The 19190-nt window shown below is 40.3% G+C and overlaps 1 long non-coding RNA gene across 1 annotated transcript in view; it reads right to left on the bottom strand.

The window, feature by feature from the left end:
• Positions 1 to 4979: 4979 nt before the first annotated feature.
• The window catches only part of LOC120406963, a 42926-nt gene continuing 28715 nt past the window's right edge, over positions 4980 to 19190 (bottom strand). Inside the window, exons 2-4 of the long non-coding RNA XR_005599706.1 lie at positions 11968 to 12019; positions 11217 to 11247; positions 4980 to 6022 (exon numbers count right to left, since the gene is read on the bottom strand). This is a non-coding gene — a long non-coding RNA (uncharacterized LOC120406963). The remainder of the gene's footprint in view (positions 6023 to 11216; positions 11248 to 11967; positions 12020 to 19190) is intronic.

Genomic DNA, 19190 nt, shown 5'->3' with positions numbered 1-19190 from the left:
GAAAGAATGCGTATCTAGACTTTATCTGAATTCCTTGACTCTGGTAAATTGCCTGGAAAGCTCACTAGAACAGGCTCTCTGATATTTAGGCTATGAGAGCCTTAAGGATGGAAGTGAGCAAAAATGGAAAATTTATATTATTTATTTAAACACATTATCTGAAAACCTCAGAAAGGGCTTGGTTCCAATTTTGGCCAAAGTTTGGGTTACTTATTTTGTCTGCACCAGTTTGCCAATCTCTAGTCAGATTTTCATATGAATGAACTGTCTTTGGACATATTTTCCAAAGTATGGGACAGTTTTTTATTTGAGACTGGATTATGAACTCTTTATTAGGGCAGTCAATTAATCACAGTTAACTCATGCGATTTAACTAAAAAAAAATTAATCGCACTGCTAAAAAATAGAATACCAATTTAAATTTATTAAATATTTTCAGGTTTCAGGTTGGGTCATTACACCAATTGAATCTATTTCCCTATGTTAAGTTCTCCTCACACCTTCTATGGGCCACTTCAAAAAGTTTTTTTCCTCCTGATAACGATAGCTCATCTCAATTGATTAGACTCTGCCTGTTGGTATGCATACTTCCACCTTTTCATGTTCTCTGTATGTATAAATATCCCCTGTCTGTGTGTTCCATTCTATGCATCCAAAGAAGTGAGCTGTAGCTCACGAAAGCTCATGCTTAAATAAATTTGTTAGTCTTTAAGGTGCCACAAGTACTCCTGTTTTAAATATTTTCAGATGTTTTTCCTTCATTTTCAAATATATTGATTTCTGTTACAACACAGAATACGAAGTGTACGGCACTGACTTTATTTTATTATTTTTATTACAAATATTTGCACTGTAAAAAATGATAAACAAAATAAATAGTATTTTTCAATTCACCTCATACAAATACCGTAGTGCAATCTCTTTATCATGAAAAGTCAACTGACAAATGTAGACTTTTTATGTTACCTAACTGCTCTCATAACCAAAACAATGTATTTCTTTTGTTTTTATTACAAATATTTGCACTGTAAAAAATAAACAAAGTGAGCACTATATTCTGTGTTGTAACTGAAATCAATATATTTGAAAATGCAGAAGACAGCCAAAAATATTTAAATAAATGGTATTCCATTATTGTTTAACAACGCACTTTTATTTTTTTAATTGCACACTAGCCCTACTCTTTATACATTGTGAACAAGTAATTACAATTGACCTTAATGGGGCAACTTGTGTGAATAGGGCCCCAATTCAGAGATCATCCTAATTAAAAAAAGTACTTAAGCATGTTCAATGTGACTTAAGCTCATGTTTAAAGTTAAGCATGTGCTCAAGTGCTTTTTTTGAATTGGGCCTTGGGGCCTGATTCAAAGCCCATTAAAGTCACTGGAAAGACTCCCATTGACTTCAGTGGGCTTTGGATCAGGCACTGAGTGCTCACCAGTAAGTGTAAGGATTTCACAATCTGTCCTTTAATTTTTCACAACTACAGTAGAGACAAAGTGGAGAGATCATATTGTGTTCTCCTTTAACTCAAATTGTGATTTGACTTTGTTTTTTTTTTCACTAGGGATCAGAGAATAAATTAGTATTAAGGGACCAATCCTGCATTCGTTGCACATCCAAGTCATCCCATTGAAATCAATGCATGTCTGCCCCAATGTGGTTTATACGATGAGTTCACATCTGTGACTGTATTCCTCTAATGCTGAGATGACATCGAGATTAACACGCTAAAATTTATTTTCTAAAGATTGCAAGGGGTGGGGGTGGGGAAGAAAGAGCTTTCTTAGAGTACAAAGAGAAATCATCGCTCGTCTCAGAATAAAGTATGAACTGAATACATTTAAAAACAGCACAGTGCTTTAGGCCACTATTTTTCTTAATTAATTCTCTACTTATAGAAAAACCACAATGAGTGAATTGAATGCAATAATTAGGAAAGTTACTGCTGTCTGCCACAACATAGGATATTAATGTCTTTTCTCATCAATCACTCAATGAGATTCATCGCCTGTGCAGAGAGCTATCACAGGGTCTATGCATAACACAAGTCCCAGATAAACTCTGTTTTGAAGGAAGTCAAGTCACACTGATGTAGTCATAGGCCTTCTGCTAGCTCTCTGAACAGGGGATGAATTTTACTGTTGAATCTCCCTGTTCTGTGTTGTTATGCGTCTGTGCAACCCAAAATTTCTGTGGCTATTTCTGTATCTACATCCTGTTGCTAATGCATATCTAATTTGTTGTTCAGTATCACCTCAGGGTTTCTTTCACAATTACCGTGTCTCAGTTTTCTCTCTCTCATTGAGTATGTATGTCCAGAATTATTTTCCCCAAGAGGTGTGGTTAATTCTCATTTTGCGTTTCTCATCCATGTTTCTAACCTCTTTAGATATTATCTCCTATTATTTCTCTGTTATCCTGGTGTTTACAGCACTTTCCAGTTCAATAGCATCTCAAAATTTTATTAACAAGATTTCCCCACCCCCCCCAAATTAAGCATTTTTTTAAACAAATGAAGATCCTTTCCCCTCCATCCTTGCCCACAGAATGATAGATATCCTAGTAACAAGTTAAAGAAGTCATTCTGTCTAATTGGAAAAACACCTCATTTATCTCTTTTACAAATTGGTTCACAAATTTGAAGAGGTTACTACAGAACAAATGGCAGTGTACTGCAATTCTCTAAAGCCTTGAAAACATTTACTGAACCAGAACCACAGCTTGGTGTCAATGGGCCCAATTCCACTAACGTCTTGAATGCCCACTGACACCAGCCAGATGATTTTATGGAAACCACGGGTATAAAACAGAAGTTTCCTTTGGTCCTCTCTTGAAAAAAATACAAGGAGGACCCCATTTGGTACTGGCATGGGGGAGGACTTGCTTCCCTTTGGAAAAGGGTCTGAAGCCTTTCAGCGATGAAGCAAAGTTGATCAGCTGCTGTGCTTTTTCTGATTGCTACCAGTCTCCTTGAAACCAATATTTTATAATTGGACCAATTTTTCTCTACCGCGCTGATTCAGATACCAAACTGATCATGTCAGAATTATGTGCTTTGTACCTTATTGACCCATCATGTTATACTGCTATTTATTCAGTTGTTCCTGACACAGCATGACCCATCTGCAACACTTTTTCTTTGTGATACATATGGAAGCACTATCATCTATGCTTTTTATTGAACATATTCATCTAAAAATAATTTCAAATATTGCATTAAGAGGAAAGATGACATTTTTAATAAAAGGGGGGAAAATTAAAAGATTCATACAGAGCAGAGCATTTTCCAATGCTTCCTGTGCTCATATATGATGGAACAAAGGATGTGGGGGGTGCTGCAGCACCCACTGGCTTGAAGTGGTTTCCATTATATACAAGATTTACAGTTTGGTTCAATGGCTCTCAGCACCCTCCGCTATAAAAATTGTTCCAGCATCCCTGCTTGCTCGTTAGCAGTTGAATGTACTAGTTATTTAAAGGTTTACTGAGGTGCCATGAAAAAATAGAGTTTTATTTGCTCACTAGCACTATATGTGTGACCCATAGGCGATGTACTGTGAATTCACTACTGGCTGGAGAATTTTTGAGGCCCTGAATATATGCCATCTTATGTCAATTCATGTGAATTTATAATAAATATATGCTATTTACAACTAAGTCCTCTGGACAAGTACTTTATATCCATGGTACTATTCAGGTAAAATAGATAGAGACTCTGAAATGATGATATTGGAGAAAATATTTCCCCCCTGTTATTTACAAGTGGGGAAGATGAACTGAGCTGAATGTCCAGAAAGAGTTTTGTTTTTCCCAGATCTTAGAAGCCAATACAGAAGCATCACTACAATGGCCAAATGACCCTGATCAAAGCCAACAGTAGGACCAACTACTGAAACCACAGCCTCCTAAGAAGCTCCTACATTAGACTGGAACTTAACCAGCATGCTGTTGGCATTGCTGTGAAGCTAAATAGTCGCTTCCTTAGCCAAGGGTGAGGAGGCTCGAGGTAAGGATAACTAGCAGGCATACCAATGCAGCAGTGAATTCTCATGGAAGGGGTTTGAGAATGGCAGGCACTTCTCTTTCGTTACAGCATTGCTATAATTTATAAATGCAAAGAAGGAACAGCTCTAATTTCTGTGGATGGCTCTGAATTTTTCAGTAGTTACTGCAACTGAAACATTTCAGTAAACTACAGGCCCTGCACATGCCAAAGCAAGAACTGATATGTCAAACACAGATAGCAAATATTGCAACGAGAGCAGTAGAATTCACATAGGCAAGCATTAACAATACAAGGCACTTGGAGTCAGGCTGGTTACATACAGGAGGACTTTCCACAGATTACTCTCACTCACAGCAGAGTCTCTTGTAAGTGGTAATGATAGTTGTGAAAACCTGAATCTGCCTGTATACTTCTGACACAATTAATGGGTCAGTTTTTACTACATCTGGTGATACAACGTAATGTGTTACTGTGTGTTGAGCAGGAAGTATGATTATAAAAGGAAGAGTATTATGCGGTTGGAAACATCTCTGTTGTAATAGATTTATTGGTTTACAGTGACAGCTTTACATTACCTATTATTCACTTCTCTTGTTCTATACATTTTTTATTTTCTTGGATTAACAAGGACTCTTAATCTTTCTGTTGATAGAGTTAAGTGAGAAATCTCATACCTAATGAAGGTAAATAGGAACCCAATTACCCATTTACTTGCTTCTAACAGAGCTGTCTGAAACGGTCACATAACCCATAGCACTTTTGTAGCTCAAAGCACAGTGAAAAGAATAAATCCTCAAAACATCTCTGTAAGAAACGAAAATATCATTGTCTCCATTATATAACTGGAAACACTGAGGCTGACAGGTTAAAGCCTGCATTTTCAAAACAGGGTTGCCTAAAATTTGGTACTTACATTCATATTTAAGTACCTACCTGAACTGGTTTTCAGAGCTTGTGAGTGGTGAGCACTCAGCATCTCTGAAAATCTGGTCTTTTATTTAGGTCTGAGTGTTTGAGATTTGTAATTTGCATGATGTAGGTTAGTTTTGATTGAAAATACTGGTCATGTAGTATATTCCCATTCCCTCAGTGGATTAGAATCACGTTTTTCATACAAGTACAGTACTCACGTTTATTAATTCAAAATTTGTTTTCAGCTACTAGCCCTATAATGTAGATGTACATTTGCCATTTCTGTCTGTTCAGTAAACTTATTCACTAAAATACTCATGGGGAGCAAACACAAAGGAGGTGTAAACATGTAAAGAAAGATAATTTGCAAACTTCAAAAACATGGAAATGTTTTTGCACTATTAGTCCAGACTTACCCCTCGTGCTGGATATCACATAAATTATTAGAATTATTACCACCTTAGAACTACAATGTGATATTTATTATATGGACATTTATTTAAGTGATTGTATGAGCTGTGTATATTTTCCTATTTTCCCCTACTTGCTTATTTCCAAGGGCTAGACACTCAGTTGGTGTAAATCATTGTACCTCCAATAGCTTTAGTAGAGTTATGCTGATTTATTCACTGGCATTTTTGCATAGTAGCAACCTTACCTTGAACTGTATGGAAGTTTTTTTCCTCTGCTAATTGTACTAGATTTGGATTTAGCTACGTGTTTATATTTCAGCAATGGCTTGGTTTAATTTAAACCTTCAAGACAAATTTGAACTGATTCTATTTTACTGAACTCATTTTACAGGTTGTTTATAGGAAAGAGCTTGAATACTTTTTTTTTTGTATGGGTCCAAGGGTAACTTGCTTTTGATGTACTAAATAAGTGTTTTGTTCACATTTTACTCTGAATTTTGCTAAGTTACTGATACTGTGAAAGTAGTACTGTATGAAGAAAATACATCTCTGGTGAAATGATTAATTATTTAACTTCAGGTTGTAAACAAAACATGAAGAACTTCCATCCAGATATTATGGACGTCCTGACAACAGTTAGAGGGCTTGGTCCAAATCACTGACTTCTGTAGACATTGAATTGTGCCTGAAATGACATGGTCACAAAAGCCACTGTAATAAAATCACATGAAATAACAGACTGCCCCATACCACCAATATTTTGTTGCAATTGACATTCTAATTCTCACCTCAAATTCCCACATTTAAATTCCTAAGGGCAGGTTTTCAAAAGTGCTCAGCATCCACCAACTGGGGACATATTTTAAAGAGCAGTTAGCTCCCATTTAGGCATCAAAATGAAGTGGCCAGATTTTTTTTTTAAAGTTTTGACACTCAGCAACTCCTGTTGATGAGCATTTTTGAAAATCTGGCCACTAAACTTGGTACCTAAACGGGAGCTGCTGTGCTCTTTGGAAAAGCTGGTCTCCAAGCTTCCTATAAGGCCATCACCACACAGTCACATTTGCTTACCTGTCCCAGCCACATTACGCTGAAACCAGTGATGCCATTCACAATGCATTGCTGGGGGAGGGGGAAAACCCTTTACTTTTTATTTATTTTAATCTTCTGAATCACACGGCATTAGGTAGGACAGAGTTGCTTGCAGGATGTTTACTGCTTGCCATGCTTTATTGTGCTCAATGGCAGGCAATTTGTTTCAGTAAAGAAGAAGTCAAGCATCTTTATTTAGCAGTAGGGAAAAATGACTCTAGGTACCATTAATACCCATAAAGCTAACACAGACACAGAATCCAATCACCATTGCTAAACTTAAGGCACTGTGCCAAATTTTGTCCAAGCGTGCAGCTATTTTTCAAAGGAATTTATTTACCTCCCCTGCCTCCTTTACTCTTGGCCCTTGCCAGTATAGATGAAAGCTGAATCTGGCCAAGACTCTCTACTACAGCATCATGGTTCACCATCTAGCCAGCAGTCACTCCATGAGTCTACAATCTCAGGTCAGATGGATCTGACACTAGCAAGGGCACTATGTATATGCCAAACAATAGAATAAATACATTAAATAAAGTCTAGGGAAAGGCACAGACTACCTGATAATAGCTAAAACAACAAGGGAAAAATTCATAGAAATTAAATTGGCCAAGGACAGAAGCATGGAAAGCTGGAAACCATGCCAGTGATGTGGCAACCAGCATGAGTATAGGAAACACCCAGCATTCAAGCAAATATATAGGAAGTGTAATAAACCCAGCCATTACGCTAAAATGTTCAGAGAAAGCAGGAAAGTGCACGTATTAAGTGCAGGAAGGGATTCCTCAAGGAAGAGCAGTTAAGCACAATAATATAAGAGACTGAAAACTCCAAAAATTGTCCAAATAAAATGTGCGTGAATGGCACTTGTGTATGTGCAGGATAGCCACTGGGGCACAAGTACATGCAATAACAGCAAGTAGAATAGAGAGATGTATGAAGCACATAAAAGTGGCAAAGTCAAAATGTCTGTAAAAAATTATAATGGACGAACAATTCCAGTGTTGGAAGAATGCACACTGATGTTTAAAACAAAGGGAAAAACAATACAAGCAGCATTTGTGCTGATACACGGGGCAAACAACTAGTCTTGGGCCTACACATGTGAGGTGCTTGGTCTCGCTAAGAGAATGTATGCAATAGGGCAGGGAGAGTCAATTATATTTTGTCATTGTCCAAATTTCTTGGCCAAGCTATAGTCAAAGTCCAGGTTCCAGAGAAACATTTTCCACGCTGCAAGTACCCCTGTTCAACACTGTGTAATATACCCAGGGCCTATTGCAGGAGTAGTCAGTAGGTGGACTGTGGACCAAATCCAGACCAGCAGAGGCTTTTGAGAGGACCACAAAACTCTGAGGGGCCGTGGGCAGTTAGTGCGGGGGTGGGGGTGGGGCTAGTGCATGTAGAAGAGTGACTGGCCATGTGCTGGTGCCCAGGGCTGACATATGACTCAGAGAGGTAGGTGTGCCCCTCCCCCCGCTCTCCCTAAAAGCCCCATCTCATAAGGCTGACAGCAGGAGCCCCAGCATGTGCCTGGGGCTGACTCGTAACTTTTTTTTGGGGGGGGGCAGGTGCCGTCCCCTCCTCCTCCCTAAGTGGAACCCTAAGCCCTGTCATGTCCGGCAGGGGTAGGAGCCCCCAAGCCTTGGTGGGGGTGGCAGCCCTGGCATGCCTGGTGAGGCTTATAGAGGATGGGGAGACAGCTCCCCTCCAGTTACAAATCAGCCTCAGGCGCCAGCTCCCCTAAGCCTGCAGTACACAGCCAATCACTCCTCTATCCACGCTAGACCTCCTGCAGTAACTGCCCATGGCCCCCCAGAGTTTTGCGGTCCAGCCTGGCAGTCTTGATTTGGTCCATCTATTGACTACCCCTGCCACAGAGACACACACAAAGCCAGTATAGAATCAGATATGAAAAAAATGAATAGATTCATATGAAGACACATTCACAGGAAATGCGTGCCTCCCAGTAACATACAAGATGTGGTTAAGAGAAGATGCAGAACCTGTGGTACATGAAAAGTTCCACAAGCCTTAAGAAATAAGATAGAACAACAGGTGCAAAATGTGACTCCAAGTGATACCATTTGCTGATTAGAACCACTAACAGACTGAGTTCACTCTTTAGTAAATGGACAGGGAAAAAACGGGGGGAGGGCAGGATTATGGATCTGAAGGAGCTAAACAAAAATGAAAAAAGAACACTCCCACTTGCTCACAAGAAGCAAACTGTTGTCTGAGATAGCAGGATCCAAATTCTTCAGCAAATCAGATGCTGTGGCAGTGCCAGCTTGCTCCTGCCTCTGTTCAAGCCTGCAAATGGCTCAGAGACATTTGCTCACAAAACACCCCAGGCAGTTTATTAACAATATTTGTTTCCACCACTATTAGTCATTATACAGCCTTATACCTACAGTCCTAGGGAGCCCTCAGCTCCTGAGGCAGGTGGTGAGGAGATTGGTCAGTTGGTTGATCGATCTCTCGCTCTCTGCATCCCCCTTTCTCACTTCCTTCCTGTGCTTTTTGTAACATCTGCTAATGGTCTAATTAGGCTCTCAGTTCTCCTCAGCCCTTCAGTTAGACACAACTCTTCTTAATGAGGTCTACTCTAGAATAATTAATTAGAGTTGCAGTGACCAGAGTGCTGTCTCAGGTGCTGTTGCCAACAGTCTGTCACAGAGGCATTGGCAGGATTTTGGCAGACCCCTTGGACACTCAGAGCTCTAGGAATTTGTACTTTCAACACAACATTTGGTAATACTGCTTCCTAAGCCTGCCTTTCAGAATACGTTGGAGTGAGCCAGATGCTAGAATGCCTAGCAGGTGTGAAAGTGTACATTGGTGACATAATTGGGGGGCAGTGCTGCCAATGAACAGCAGGAATGACTGAGGACAATACTGCAAATTGCAAGAGGCCAAATGTCAGTTTTAAACAACGGAAATCAAATACTTGGGAGGGAGACTGATTTCCACAGGAATCTTGTCTGATGAATCAAAGATTCAAGGAATATTGAACATACTGAGACCTGAAAATAAAAAGGGAATTCAAAGGCTGCTAGACAAGTTGAGTTATGTCAGCTAGTTCATAACTAACTACAGTAAAAGTTGTTTTATCTTGCACTTCACCAACTGGAAACCGGCATTTCTGATCTTCATTGAAATTCTGGTTTATAGTGCGGTTGGCGCAGGGCCAGCAGGGGGTTGGGGCGCAGGCTCTGGGAGGGAGTTTGGGTGTGGGAGGCGGCTCGAGGCAGCAGATTGGGGTGTGGGAGGGGGTGCAGGGTGCCAGATCCTCCCCACAAGTGGCGACCTGTCCCAGCTGCTCCTAGGTGGAGGCGCAGCAGGCAGGTCTGCACAGTGCGCACTGCCTCTGCCCACAGGTGCCGCCCCCGCAGCTCCCATTGGCTGTGGTTCCCAGCCAATGGGAGCTGTGGAGCTAGTGCTTGGGGAGGGGGCAGCACACGGAGCTACCTACTGCACCTCTGCCTAGGAGCAGCTGGGATAGGTTGCCACTTGTGGGGAACCGCCTGAGGTGCATGCCCCCCTCCTGGATCCAGCACCCCACACCGCCTTCTGTGCCCCAATCCACTGCCCCAAACTCCCTCTCGTACCCCAACCCACTACTCCAAGCCCATGCCCCGCACCTCCTCCTATGCCTCCAACCCCAGCCCCGTACCCACTCCTTCACCCAAACTCCCTCCCTCTTAGTTAACCAGCATTTTTCACTTACTGGCATCCCCCATTCTCCCAACATGCTGGATAAAACCGCCTTTAATGTATACAGCTTGCACAACCTAAGACATCTCCTTCACGAGGTCACCAACTGTGTTTGGATACCAGGGAATAAAAGAGAGTTCAAAAGTTTAAAGCATATCCTGACATCACCTTCAGTGGAGCAATTTTTTGACCCACTGAAAGACATCAAATTCTCCATGGATGCCTCAGAAGGAAGGCTTGGAGCAGTACTATTACAGGGTCATGGAACTGACTGATTGCCAGTCTCATATGCATCTAGGGCTATGACAGCTGCAGAAAAGATGTACCAATTGCAAAAGAGACACTAGGTCTGGTGTATGGATGTGCAAGATTTCATGACTTTCTGTTTGTCATAGCGTCACAGCAGAAACTGATCTCAAACCACTGACTGCAATACACAAAAGAGACTTGGAGAAACACCACCACAGATGCAGTAACCGCTTTTGAAAATACAGAAGTATGACGTGACCTTGGAGTTCCAGCCTGGACATCACTTAATGGCAGACACACTCAAGAGCATCTGCTTCATCTGACAATACTCAGCTTGACAATCTGGAAAAAACAGTAAACTTACATGTGAACATGATAAAAGTGTCACATGCTCTGTTTCCAGGCACATGGGATAAATCACAGACAGAAACAGCTGAAGATGAAATGTTGCAAGCAGTGATACAAGTGATAAGTAAAAGAAGGGAAAAAAAACAAACAAACCAAACACTGCCCACCTCTGTATTCTGACTATAAGATTTCAGTGATCTCAGGAGTATTTTTTGAAGGGAACCCAGATCAGGGTTTCCACAGTGATAAGAAAGAAAATATTTGAACAAATATACGAAGGGCTCCTGGGAATGAGCAAACCAAAAGGAGAGATGGAGACATTTTCATCTGTGGCCAGACTACTAGTGACAGTGAAGAAATGGTGAGCAGGTGTGCAGCATATCAGAGTACAGAGATTCTGAGCAGAAAGAACCAACAATACCACACAAAGAACTCGCAATTCCATAGGACAAAGTTAGAATTGACATGCTCACCTGGTTAGAATGGACTTCTTTACCAATTTCCCTGAAATAATAATACTTGTAAATACCACAGCAGCAAGAAGTTGTCAGGTACATTAGATCTATATTTACACATCTTGGAATTCCAAGAACAGTAATAACTGACAAACAGCCCACAATTCAGGAATAGGGAATTGCTAGACTTGGCTAAAATGTATGACTTTTATCATAAAACATCTAATCCCAGATATGATCAAAACAATGGATTATCTAGAAATATAGTACACATAGTGAAGAAATTGTTCAAACAAAGCAAAGGATGCAAGAGAAGATCCATATTTAATGCTAAATTACAGAGCTACATTACTATAGGGTAGAAAGTCACCTGCTGAACTCCTCAAGCAAATACAAGGCTGAAGAGATAGAATATGCTAAACTAAGGCACCATTCAAGGTGAAGTGGCCCATTAACTCCCCAGCAGTCACAGAACAAAAGGGTTACAGATTTATGGTTTATTACAACAAACTGTAACCCACTAATCCCCATTTGTCCCATGACAAATTTTAAGAGACCATTCAAGGTGAAGAGGCCTATTAATAATAGTATGAATGGTCCCTTAGAATTTGTGCTAACTACTTATGCTAAACTATCTGTTGAACCTTGTATTTAACTGAGACACACCGAGTACCTTTCCAAGACCTGAGGAAGAGCTCTGTGTAGCTCAAAAGCTTGTCTTTCTTGCCAACAAAGGTTGATCCAATAAAAAAAATATTGCCTCACCCACCTTGTCTCTCTGATATCTTCGGACAGCCATGAGTAAAATCACCAGTACTCCCCTACAACAGACATAAATATGCAATTACCAGATGAGAGACAAAACACAAAGGCTGACTATGGAGTCAGTGATAGTGAGTCAGACAAAATATTGCAATAAAAGGAGCAAAAACTCTTCCGCAGTTAAAGAACAAAGATTTGGTGAGGATTTGGCAAGAGGGGCCATGGCTTATCAAAGCTACAGTGATCCAGGAAGAGTCATCGCACTCATATTCAGTGATCACAAGTCAGGCAAAATCTTATTAAGGAACTGCAAGCACCTGCTCAAGATACCTGACAACTTGGCCAAGACAAGTGAGAACAGACATAAAAGTTGAAAACAATTCACAGACTGACCCTGAACTGTCTGGTACAGGCAGATTTGCCTGAAAGGAGGTTGCAATACAACAGAACATGAAGATTGCTGAAATGTCTCAATAAGTCTCTTAAGGCATATGAGTTAAAAATTATTCATAATAGTTTGTTTAACTTTAGTGTGTTCGTTCAGTCAGGAAATTTAAAAAAAGTGATCTCAAAAAGGAAAGTTGTGCTATAGAGTAAGTCCTCCAGGAGGTGTGGAGATGCCACACTTACTGTACTCTCTATATGCAGTCTTTGGTTTTCTGGGACACTTTGTGCTGGGGCAGAAACAAAGAAGCCCAGGACAGGATAGTAGAAGTCTGCAGCCACACTAGCAGCCACACTAGCAGTAGGAAGTTTGTTACCTCATTTCTGTACATAGTTCCTGTTCTTAATAAAGGGTGTACCCTGTCCTTGGCTTCTGCTTGTCAGTAACATTCCAGAAGACTGGAATAGGGCAAATATAGTGCCCATCTATAAAAAAGGAAATAAGGACAACTCAGGGAATTACAGACCGGTCAGCTTAACTTCTGTACCTGGAAAGATAATGGAGCAAATAATTAAGCAAGAAGATATCACCTAGAAGATAATAAGGTGATAAATAACAGTCAGCATGGACTTGTCAAGAACAAATCATGTCAAACCAACCTGATAGCTCTTTGACAGAGTAACAAGCCTTGTGGATAGGGGGGAAAATGGTATATGTGGTATATCTTCACTTTAGTAAGTGATACTGTCTGCATGACCTTCTCATAAACAAACTAGGGAAATACAACCAAGTTGGAGCTACAAGAAGGTGGGTGCATAACTTTTTGGAAAAGCCTTCCCAGAGAGTAGTTATCAGTGTTTCACAGTCATGCTGGAAGGGCATAATGAAAGGGGTCCCGTAGGGATTGGTTCTGGGTCCGGTTCTGTTCAATATCTTCATCAATGATTTAGATAATGGCATAGAGAGTACACTTATAAAGTTTGAGGACAATACCAAGCTGGGAGGGCTTGCAAGTGCTTTGGAGGACAGGATTAAAATTCAAAATGATCTGGACAAACTGTGGAAATGGTCTGAAGTAAATAGGATGAAATTCAATAAGGACAAATGCAAAGTACTCCACTTGGGAAGGACCAATCAGTTGCACACATACAAAACGGGAAATGACTGCCTAGGAAAGAGTACTGCAGAAAGAGATCTGGGGGTCACAGTGGATCACAAGCTAAATATGAGTCAGTGTAACACTGTTGCGCAAAAAAACAAATCATCATCATTGTAAGCAAGACATGAGATGTAATTCTTCTGCTCTACTCCATGCTGATTAGGCCTCAACTAGCGTATTGTGTCCAGTTCTGGGCACCACATTCCAGGAAAGATGTGGACAAACTGGAGAAAGTCCAGAGAAGAGCAGTGAAAATGATTAAAGGTCTAGAAAACATGATTTATGAGGGAAGATTGAAAAGTTTGTTTAGTCTGGAAATGAGAGGACTGAGGGAGGACATAACAGTTTTCAACTACACAAAAGGTTGTTACAAAGAGGAGGGAGAAAAATAGTTGTTTTTAACCACTGAGGATGGGACAAGAAGCAATGGGCATAAATTGCAGCAAGGGCAGTTTAGGTTGGACATTAGGAAAAACTTCCTGTCAGACTGGTTAAATACTGGAATAAAATTGCCTAGGGAGGTTGTGGAATCTCATCATTGGGGATTTTTAAGAGCAGGTTGGACAAACACCTGTCAGGGAGGGGCTAGATAATACTTAGTCCTGCCCTGAGTGCAGGGGGCTGGACTAGATGACCTCTCGAGGTCCCTTCCAGTTCTATGATTCTAAGATACTCCAGCAGAGAAGGGAAATGGAAGGAAGACTGAGGAAACGATGTTGAAGGGCAGTGGCCGCTATTCCAGCAGAGAGGCTGGAACAGTGATCTAAGAGGGGCTGCCCTTCAGCCCCATGGCTTGCCTGTGGATTGAGAATTATTTCATTGTAATTACAACAGGTATGAATGTGGCTCATCACCAGTATGAGTTAGAAGGTAGCTCAGTCCCCCTGCCTATTCAATGGCTTATGTGCAGAGACTGACCACAAGGATGCTAAGTGGGGTTAGTTTTACTAGTATATGGGAGACATAAAGCCTGGAACAGAGATGGGCTGAGCTGTAGCACCCTGACCTGTCTATAGCTTGGGGCTGTGGAGTGAGGCGAACTCTATTCCCTTGTCCCCGATTAGTTTCAAATGGACATTTTGCAATGAGGGTGAATTCCATGCAGCAAACTCTTGCCTACTCCAAGTTTTTTTTAATTTTACAGACCAAAGATATTCTAATTTTCTGCCTCAAAACAGTTAGCAGAGTTCATATGGAGATCATAACTATCTTGTTTTTATTGAACAAAGTTCTGGTGATGAGTTAAATGAAACACTGGAGGGAAGAGGGGTATGTATGTGTTGCTTTAATACCAATAATTTTTAAAGTGCCCTCTTGTAATATAAAGAACCCTGCATTTTACAAAGATAGCACAAAACAAGATCAAAATGTACAGAAATAAAACAAATGGTGTATGAGAGTCATCTGTTGACTGTGGGCAAAGAGCTGGCAGCAATTCAGTTTGCATACAATCTTGACAGGCATCTCTCTCTCCGATGGTGAAACTAACATGCTTCAGCAGAAGCTCCATAAGCAGCTCTGAGTATTTAAATCTCACTTTTGCCATCAGGAAATTGCCTGTGCTGTCTTGTCTCACAGCTACATTATGTCTCATTACAGGTCCTCCCTGCTGTATAGTTTGGACATAAGTATTGTTGGATAAAAAAGTGCTCACAGAGCATCTGTTATTAAAGGTCCCCCACCAATACATTGCAGATGACTGATGTTTTATACATGCATTACTGAAGAAGTTGAAAATTTGAAATCATTAGGGCATTAAAGAATTTAGAAACAAATCCTTGTGTAAATGGAAACATTTTTGTTCCTCCTGCATGTGTTCTTCCTTGGATCTGCAGATTCTAGTAGCTGCCTTGAAGCTAAACTTCTTACCTCTGACTCCTCCAGGCCCAACTCCTCCCATTGAAGAGACAGCCAGTACAAATAATTTCCAGAGCTGTAGAAGAATCCACATTACAATTTTACTGCTATTAAAGTAAAGGATGACTCACATTGCCAGAACTTTCTGTTGCAGAACACGGACTGGAGTAAATTTTCATGAGATACAGGTGCTCATAACATTCCAGACTTGAAGCAACTTGAAGGCCTGGCTGAAATTGTAGACCTGCCGGATCCATGAAAGGTGTGCATAAAAGAACATTTTTTTTCTTGGTTAGGCCCATAGATTCCAACAGAGTAGTTAAGACTAGTTTGCAGCAATACTCGTGATGGAAGATACCTAAGCCATGTAAAATAACCATATACAGTTTCAGATGAACAAAGAAGGTATTGAAGTAGCACTATATGCATGCCTCACCAGGGGCTGTATATCTCCTTTCTAATACTTAGTGAAAGTATGGAGTGGTGAACAGGTTGATGATCTACTCGTTTTTTTCATGTAGAGCATGCAGCTTCTGTTCTCATGTGATTTCCATTGCTCTTGGGGAGTAAGCTTTGATTTTTAACAAAAAGAGTTTTTCATTTTATAAGTTTCTGCAAATGCACCATTTGAACCATTTTACAATGGTGGACTTAGAAGTCCCATTCTCCCCTGCTCCCACCTCCTGGTTATTTCTGGATAGACTAAGAATCCGATTCTGCTTGAATAGCTCTCCAAAAACAATTTCTAGGCCCCATCTGTCCAAGGTGGTAACGAGGCAATTGGGAAAGAAGTGCATCATTCTGCCTCTAGACAAATACTTCTCCTGGGTGATATGAGTGGTAAGTTATATTTTCTGTCTGAGGCAGCTCTCTTGGATAAATCTGCTCTGGATCTGCATCCTCTGTCTATTCTATTCCATTAATGTCCTTTCTCTGATACCTGGAGGACTGTTATCCTCACAAGGAAAGTTTCCTTCCACAATAGAGTGTATACTCAACAGGGGCCATTTGGTAGAAATTAAGTACTTTGTTTGGGAACACATAGTTAAAGTAGCTGCAGAAACACCTGATAAGTCAGTCTGCCACCTGAATTTTTAGAAACTGCTAGAAATAATCTGGTTTGCAATTCAGCATTCTGTTTCCAAACCCATATGCCAATCAGTTTAACTTAATTCATTTTTCACACAGAGATTTAATGTACTTTAGTTAAGAGCTTGTCTACACTGAAAAAATAATTTGCATAAAGGTAGAGTCTGAAGTTAAAGTGGAATAGCTACTCCCAATTAATCCTCTGTGTGGACGCTCTTATTCTGGAATAAAAGTGGTTTACTCCAAATTAGCTCAATCCACAGAGTCTCTTATTTTGAAACCTTTATTCATTGCAGAACACTTCCCTTATAACAGCATTATAATATTGTTACCTATTCTCAGAAGGAAGTTATGAAGATTAATGTTTGTACAGACCTTTGAAAATAAAAACTTGAGTGTGAGCTTTTACAGTAGATTTCTACATTAATAAGGAATTTACATATCAAATACTAAAAGGGCAATTTAAAATAATCTGAATTTGATAAGACATTAGATATAAACAGAGGTTTACAGGTTACACCCTGCCTCAGACTACATAGTACATTCGGAGAGTAGGTAGCTTCTTCCTCCTCCATCCAACCATAATAAGTGGGGCAGAATCCAACCCTGGGATTTTTAGCATCTCTCTAAGTAATTGTGTGGAAAGTGTCAGAGGGAGGTATAGTTTGCTAGCCAATGGGTGTGTCCAGATGTCTAGTGCTGGCAGCATAGGATAGGTTGCACACCCCTCAGAGGAGCAGCAAAGCATGTCCCACTGTGCAATTTATCCCTTACACAAATGTGCTACAGATACTAATAGGGATCAATTCAACTGGGTTTCTATATAAAAGTAATCGGGTCCAGTAAAGATGTATTATAGATTTATATTACAGTGGTTTCTAGAGGCCCTAATTGGAATCAGGCCCAATAGCGAGAGGCGGTTTCTGCCCTACAGAGCTAATAAACTAAATATACACATGAAAAGGGAAACAGAAGTAAAGTAACTTTCCCAAGGTCATAAAAGCAGCTATGTGGTTGAGCTGGGAACTTATTTCAGCATTCCAAACCAGTGCCCTGTCTCCTCCATTAGAGAATGATGCCTTTTCTACAGATTTTTAAAGCCATCTTATAGAATTCTAGAATGGGGATATAATTTTGTATTAGTGTCTATGGATTTTCAATGATATATTTGCTATTCCATTCTAGAGAACTTTTCCACTAGGAATCCCAAGTCTCCCATTCAAGCCCTTTCCAAGGCCTACTTGCTTGCACTTCTCCTCCCAGAACCAGGCAGGAGCAGAAGTTTATTAATAATATAAAATGGAGAAGACAGCAGCAACAACAAAAAGTAAGGGTAGGAAAGGAAAGCCTTGTGGAACTTTTCAAAGCTAATAGTTATTTTGGAATTACCTGGCAAGTTGTTGAAAGAAATAGTGACTGGTAATGCACCATATGTGCAGAGTCCTGTTTCAGTGGAATGAACTTACATTTGTTATCTGAGTTTAGAATATGTATTTCTGATATGGACCCAAATCACCAAGTGCTTTTCTGTTTCAGTAGCCATGTGAACAGAAAAAGGCTGATGATGCTTTGGAACAGAAATTCTGTAGGTGGACAAGAATAATGAGCCTACTGGTTTGTTGTCAAGAATCCAGAAGAGACAGAAAAGTACATGTAGCTTTCTTTGTCAAAACAGAAAAAAATATTTAAATTTATTGATAGATAAGTACAAAACCTTGTTTACAGGTTTGGCATTTCTTTAAATGCGGAAAATGCTACAGTCAACATAAGAAAATAGTTTGTATGATTTTTTTCCCTCTTCATCATTTGTCTTTCACCTATTCTCTGTCAAGACAAAAATCAATAGCAGCACATTGACAGAACCCAGATTGGCTTGAAGTTCCACCAGTATATAGCATCCAGGCAGTCAAGTGTGATGTATTTAATTCATGCAGCACTTATTACTTTCAAGCTTTCTTGTCAACAAGAAAGAAAATATGGAACTGAAAAGCAAACAAACAAATCTTGAAAGGTATTTCCTCCCCTCCCGGTTTAAGTTTCCTGTCTCTGCTTTGATTTCTATGCTTTGTACCAGGGCCGGCTCCAGGTTTTTTGCCGCCCCAAGCAAAAAAAAAAAAATCTGGCGTGCCGCCCCTTGAAAAGTGCCACCCCAAAGAGCCAGAATGCTGCCCCTTTAGAAGTGTCACCCCAAGCACATGCTTGGAATGCTGGTGCCTAGAGCATGAATGGTAATGTACCCGATTTCTGCCTGCAAACAAATATCTTATTACTTTGATGGTTAAATATATGCTACTGATTAGTTACTGGCAGGGGGAAAAAAGTAGACACTTTTTTGGTAGCTCAAACTTGCACCCTCTAAAGGGTCACACTGGAAAAAAAACCTGAGACCAAGGTCTGATCTCACAAATAACTATGATTAGAAAGTAAGTGATATAGCCTCCCCAAGCCACCTTTCAATAGTATAAAAACATGTATATCTACCCTGGTGGTTCGAGAGAGTTCGGACTTTAAATTTGTGACACTGATTTATAGAAACATTGGACTCACTTCTCTGTTCCAGTCAAACTGTGTTTGGCAGAGCTCTGGGAAGGGGCAAAGATGCCTTTGAGCCACCTTTGTGCTTCCCTTATTTTCAGGTTCCCTGAGGACTGCTCTGACATACATCTTGGAATGGAAACCAATGGAAACCAGAAGTTATTCTGGGAGCTGGGAATAGGCAGAACAGAGACACTCTAGGCAT

This window comes from Mauremys reevesii, linkage group 5 (genome assembly GCF_016161935.1).
Source record: "Mauremys reevesii isolate NIE-2019 linkage group 5, ASM1616193v1, whole genome shotgun sequence".
NCBI lineage: Eukaryota > Metazoa > Chordata > Testudines > Geoemydidae > Mauremys > Mauremys reevesii.
Note: the sequence above shows the minus strand (reverse complement) of the source record. Positions and strands in the feature narration are given on the sequence as shown.